Source organism: Nicotiana tabacum, chromosome 6 (assembly GCF_000715075.1).
Source record: "Nicotiana tabacum cultivar K326 chromosome 6, ASM71507v2, whole genome shotgun sequence".
NCBI classification, from domain to species: Eukaryota; Viridiplantae; Streptophyta; class Magnoliopsida; order Solanales; family Solanaceae; genus Nicotiana; species Nicotiana tabacum.
Genome location: NC_134085.1, coordinates 77,974,226 through 77,980,225, shown reverse-complemented (window position 1 = coordinate 77,980,225; position 6,000 = coordinate 77,974,226).

The window sequence follows — 6,000 nt, the reverse complement described above, 5'->3', positions numbered from 1 at the left end:
GAGCACAACATTTCATCCTCAGACGGACGGATAGTCCGAGCGTACTATTCAGATTTTGGAGGATATGCTCCGAGCATGTGTTATTGACTTTAGAGCTTCTTGGAATCAGTTCTTTCCATTAGAAGAGTTTGCCTACAACAACAATTATCAGTCGAGCATTCAGATGGCTCCCTATGAGGCATTATATGGTAGGCGATGTCGGTCGCCGGTTGGGTGGTTTGAGTTGGGAGAGGCTCGGTTGTTGGGTACAAATTTAGTTCAGGATGCCTTGGATAAGGTGAAGATCATTCAGGATAGACTTTGTACCGCTCAGTCCAGGTAGAAGAGTTATGCCGATCGCAAGGTTCGTGATGTGGTATTCATGGTCGGAGAGCGAGTGTTGCTCCGGGTGTCGCCCAAGAAGGGCGTGATGAGATTTGGTAAGAAGGGCAAGCTAAGCCCTAGGTTCATTGGTCCTTTTGAGATTCTTGATCGAGTGGGAGAGGTGGCTTACAGACTTGCGTTGCCGCCGAGTTTATCAGTTGTGTACCCAGTGTTTCATATGTCCATGCTTCAGAAGTATCACGGCGATCCATCTCACGTGTTAGACTTCAGTACTGTCCAGTTGGACAAGGAACTGACCTATGAGGAGGAGCCGGTAGCTATTCTAGACCAGTAGGTCCGTCAGTTAAGATCGAAGAAGTTCCCTTCAGTTCGTGTTCAGTGGAGAGGTCAACCTACCAAGGCAGCTACCTGGGAGTTCGAGTCCGATATGCGGAGCTGATATCCCCATCTTTTCCCCGAATCAGGTACTTCTTTTCTATATCCGTTCGAGGACGAACGGTTGTTTTAGAGGCGAAGGATGTGATGACATAATCACTTAATTTACAAGTCAATTCTATGTTCCGAGGCCTTAAAAACCTCCTTTTATCTCACCTCGATTCGCGTGCATGGTCCCGACGTATATCCGGAACGCTTTTATGTGGAAATTTGATAAAAATCCTAATTTTGCCTTTAAAATTAAATTTAAGTTGACTTTGGTCAACATTTTGGGTAAACGGATCCGGACCCATAATTTGATGGTCCTGGAGGGTCTGTAGAAAAATATGGGACTCAGACGTATGCCAGAAATTGAATTCTGAGGTCCTAAGCCCGAGAAATGAATTTTTGAAGAAAATTGTTTAACTGAAATTATAAGAGTTTTTTGAAACTTAAATATATTTGAATTTGATGGTATCAGGCCCGTATTTTTTAGTTCCGGAGCTCGGTACAGGTCTTATATGGTATTTTAGTTGTGCTTGTAAAATTTGGTAAGAAACGGACTTCATATGACGTGAATCGGACCCTCGGTTGTTAAAAATTTGAACTTAAGAGTTATGGAGATTTTTCTTTGATTTTGATGCTAAACTCGTAATTCGAGGTATTATTTTGGCGATTTGATCGCACGAGTAAGTCCGTATGATATTTTTAGGGTTGTGTGCATGTTTGGTTTGGAGCTCCGAGGGCTCGGGTGAGTTTTGGATAGGCCACGAGATGTTTTTACACTTAGGAAAGTTATAGGTTTTGCTGCTTCTGGTGCACAAACATTTTGTTCATAGCGATCGCGAAGGGGAATTGGGCTGGGGGTTGAATTTGCCCTATGCGAACGTGAGAACCAGGTCGCAAACGCGGAGCATTGGGGGGGGGGGGGGTTGCTCTACGCGAACGCGTAGCTTTAGGGTGGGCTGGTCATGGAACCTAGGAGAACTACGCGAACGCGAAGGCCAGGCTGGGCTAAGCCTTCACGAACGCGAAGCTTCTCCCGCGATCGCGTAAGTCTACCACTGCCAGCTCTTCGCGAACGCGACAGTGCTCAGGTGAACGCGATGAACACTATCGCCCAACTCTTTTAAATAGTAGCAGAAACGGGAATAAGCCATATTTTCACATCTCCTCCCTCAAAATCAGAACCTAGGTGATTTTTGAAGAGCAAAATCAACACCAAATCATAGGTATGTGTTCCTAAACCCATCTCCTTCATTTTCCATCAACACCCATTAGATTTTTAGGCTTAAATATTGTTCTTCCATGGTACAATTAGAGGTTTTGGGTAGAATTAGGGCTTTTTGAATAATTGGAATCTAGACCTCGTTTTGGGGTCGGATTTCGAAGTTGTTGATACCCAATTTTTTCATGTATATTTTATATATGCAAAATACTTTCAAGTATGCCCAAATGTTTTAGTATTTTCCTAATTTTTAAAGATTTTTAAATCAACTTATTGCCCTATTTTAACAGTACAAAAACCAATAATTGTTCCTCAAATTATCATTTTAGTGATTAATGTATTTTATTCTCATATTTATACCAAAATATAGCTAAGATAATTTTTGCACATTTTTACAAATTTATTTAGTATTTTTAAGGCTAAATTGCATATAATTGCAATTTTAGCCTATTTTAAGATTTAATTGCATTTTATACTTATGAAATTGGTTCCAGTATTTTTAATTTAACATTTATATATTATTAATTAAGTTAGTACCTTTAATTTATTTTTGGAAATTATTTTACTATTTTTTATAAAATAAAAGGGAGAAAGTGGTTATTTAAATGCTAGCCCTATTTCATTTCAATTATAGCCTAAATCAACCCCCCAATTAACCCAATTTCAAATCCCAAATTGACCGGCCCAATTTAAATTTAACCCACCGCTGACCCAACTAATCTAACCCGCCCGGCCTCCCCTTTTGATCCAGGCCGTTGATCATTTTGATCAATAGCCATAATCATTCCTTTCCTTTTTTTTAATTCACAAACACCCAACCATAAAATCATTTTCACCTAACCCGCCGCCTCTGAAATCCTCTCCTCTCTCAGACTCTCTCGAACATTCCCTAACCCTAGCCCCTTTCACCGTCTTCAAACCTTGAAACCACTGGAATCCATGGCCTCTCAGGCCATGGGAGTCTTAAACTCACCTCCCTTTGCTCTTATACACTTGATACTTGAAGATTCGAGGTCTGACCTCAAAGGTTTTTGCTGAGATATCCGCCGATTCAAGGTTCTACGGCCATCTCCGGCATTGCTCCAGCGTACAATGGTGTTTTGAGCTTGGTTCTGACTTCTCCGACTCAGATCGGACCTTTTCCCAAGCCTTTCTCATTTCTAGGGCTCTTCTAAAACTCTAACTCTTCGAGGTTTTCTCCGATCTTTTTAGATCTATTATGTATCTATGCTCTACTTGAGTTTTCAAACAATTTCCCCAACTGTTTTTTCAAAAATTACTTTCAAAATCACTTTTTCTGATTTAGGGTTTTCTGAAAATGCTTAAGGTGTTTCTCTGACTTTTCTTTTCCTTTTCCTTTGTGTATGTTTGTCTCTACTGTGTTCTTATGTTCTTCTTTTACCACGCATGTTCTTCTACTGTGTTTCTACACTATGTGCCTGTATGCTTTTCACTATGCTCTGCTATTTTCTTCCACTACGATCTGATATGCTTTGCGTATTGCTTCCTTTTACCATGTTCTTAAGTGTTCTTACTATTTTACCTTGTTTAAAATTTCTTCTAAAGACCTGCTTAAGCATGTTTTCCTCTATTGTTGCTTCTACTATCAGTTGTTCTCTCATCATAATTCGAATTAGTTTCTTCACTCTGCTTGCTTTGAATCTTCTATTGTGTTTGCGTGCTTTCTCATGAGTTTCTGAAAGAAATCCCTAAGCCTGTTTAGACTAATTGCCTCCTTATCTCTGTATTTGATTCAAGGTGGAAACCCTAGAATTTGGGGATTCTACCGAGGTTTGATTATGTGAACTAGGGTTTTATATTTTTAGAACCCTTAACTCTTTCATGACTGATTTTGAGTCCGAACTGAGTTTGGACATATTTGTTTTCGTACAATTCTGAACTTTTTCTAAAACTCTCCTACACTGGGCTTTCTACTGATTTTGCAGGGGCATGACAAAGCTCTTTCATGTTTAAATGTGTCTGTATGCTTTTTATATGTGTGATGATTCTTTCTTCAAAGAGGTTTTCAAACTAGTGATTGATTCAGAATTCCTTTTTAATAGGTCTAATTGATTGTTACTGATTTTCCTTAAGTTAAAACCTTTTCCACCTTTCTGACTTGGTTCATTCATACTAAATCTTTGATCTATGATTTCCTGGCTGTTAACTGATTCTCTTGCCTTATTGGCATAAACCGTGTATTGTCAAGACCCTGTCCTTAAATAACCTTTATGTATTTGCCTCTAATTTACTACTTTGCACAAAGTGTTTGACTACCTTCTTTCCTTAATTAGTTTTACCCGTTTGAATCTGAATCTCTTAATTAAGAAAAACCTTGTGTAATTGATTGACAATCAGTCTTCAAACTATTTTCTTACCTTATTTCTGCTTACTTTCTACACTATAAAAGGAACGACCCCTTTTCACCACTATACACTTCAGACTTCACAAGCTCACAACCTCTTCTGAATTCATACTTAGAGTGTTCCTACTTCTTGTCTGCACTTTGGCTTTTACAAGACTACTGTTTTCTTCTTTACTTGTCCCTTTGAAACTGGTATGTCCTAACTTAATTTTCAGCATCACCCCAATGTATTTACTTGAAGTCTTTGTATCCACGTCTACTTTATAAGTTTAGCATCTAACTTAATATGTCTATGTGCTACTGTTTGCCTTTTTTTGTGAACACTTGATCCCTATCCCATTACCCTTATGTGTTTGTAAGTCGAGACTTAGGGCATGGCAACAAGAATTGTTGTCCATGAACTGAGTTTTGAACCCTTGAGGTCTTAACCTCTAAGTAGGCTGGAGGGCATGCCAGTAAGTCTTATTGCTGGGTATGCCCCTTTGCCTGCTCTTCCTGCAAATTCCCCACTCCCCTATACCCCTATGTGCACTGGTTTTAAGTTATTTCCTTCTCCTTTCCCCTTTCATAATTCCCCATCTGCACTTGCACTCACTCTTAGCTTCTAAGTTCTGCCCCCCTCCTGTGAGCCTTGCCTTGGGACCTTGAGTTCCCTTTGAACTTGGACACTTGAGGGCTGGACCTTCCACACTGCACTATGACTTAATCCTGCAATGCATTTGGGTATGAGCACTGCCCGGAGTCCATTTGAGGCTCTTAGGGAACTCTGACACCTCCAAATGAGAGGAAGGCTTTGGATCTTGATCTTTGGAGTTGGTTTACTTCATGCTTCAGACAGGAAGTCTGAATCAGGCTCTCCTTGGTTGTGATTTTTCAATTTCTGATGTATTTTTCTTATTTCATTCTGGGCTGTAATAACTTTGTAATAAACTATTGGGGATGGCTAGTGAAAAGAGGGAGGGGTAACTGTGTGCAAAGGGTAGATATCCTGCCTATATGTTTACATATTTCTGCACTCTCATCTGTATATATCCTGTTTATAGGTTTACATGATTCTGCATTCATATAGACATGATGCCTATAGGAGTTCTGCACTTTCATACGTAGATACCACGCCTATAAGGAGTTCTGCACATTCACATATAGATATCATGGTTATAAGAACCTCTGCACCTTCATGTAGATGCCATGTCTATAGAATTCTGCACTTTCATATGTTACCATGTCTGTAATTACTCGAAACCTGAATCCTGCCTATGCATCTAGAAAACATGTCTATAGGCCATTCTGAATTTTGCATATACATCTGTCACTAGGTAAATGTGTTCATAGGTTTAATGAAGTACAACATTTAGATGTCATGCCTATAGGGTTTTCTGCACTCTTACTACGTCCGTAAAAACGTTTAAAATCAACAACGCCTAGAAAGCATGCCTAGGAATTATCAACCAAACCTGAATCGTTTCACTTGCTTATAAGTCTAAAATCAGTAACAATGATGCCTAACGTCTGCGGAACTTATGCTCTTTTACCAAAACTAGCCTTTCCTGATTGACTGACAATTTCTTTTCCTAAAATCAGCATACTTCTTTTTTTAGACCAGTAGATATCATGCCTATAGGTTTCGTCTAACACTTAGGCAAGCCATAAAGTAAACTTGTAAACTGAA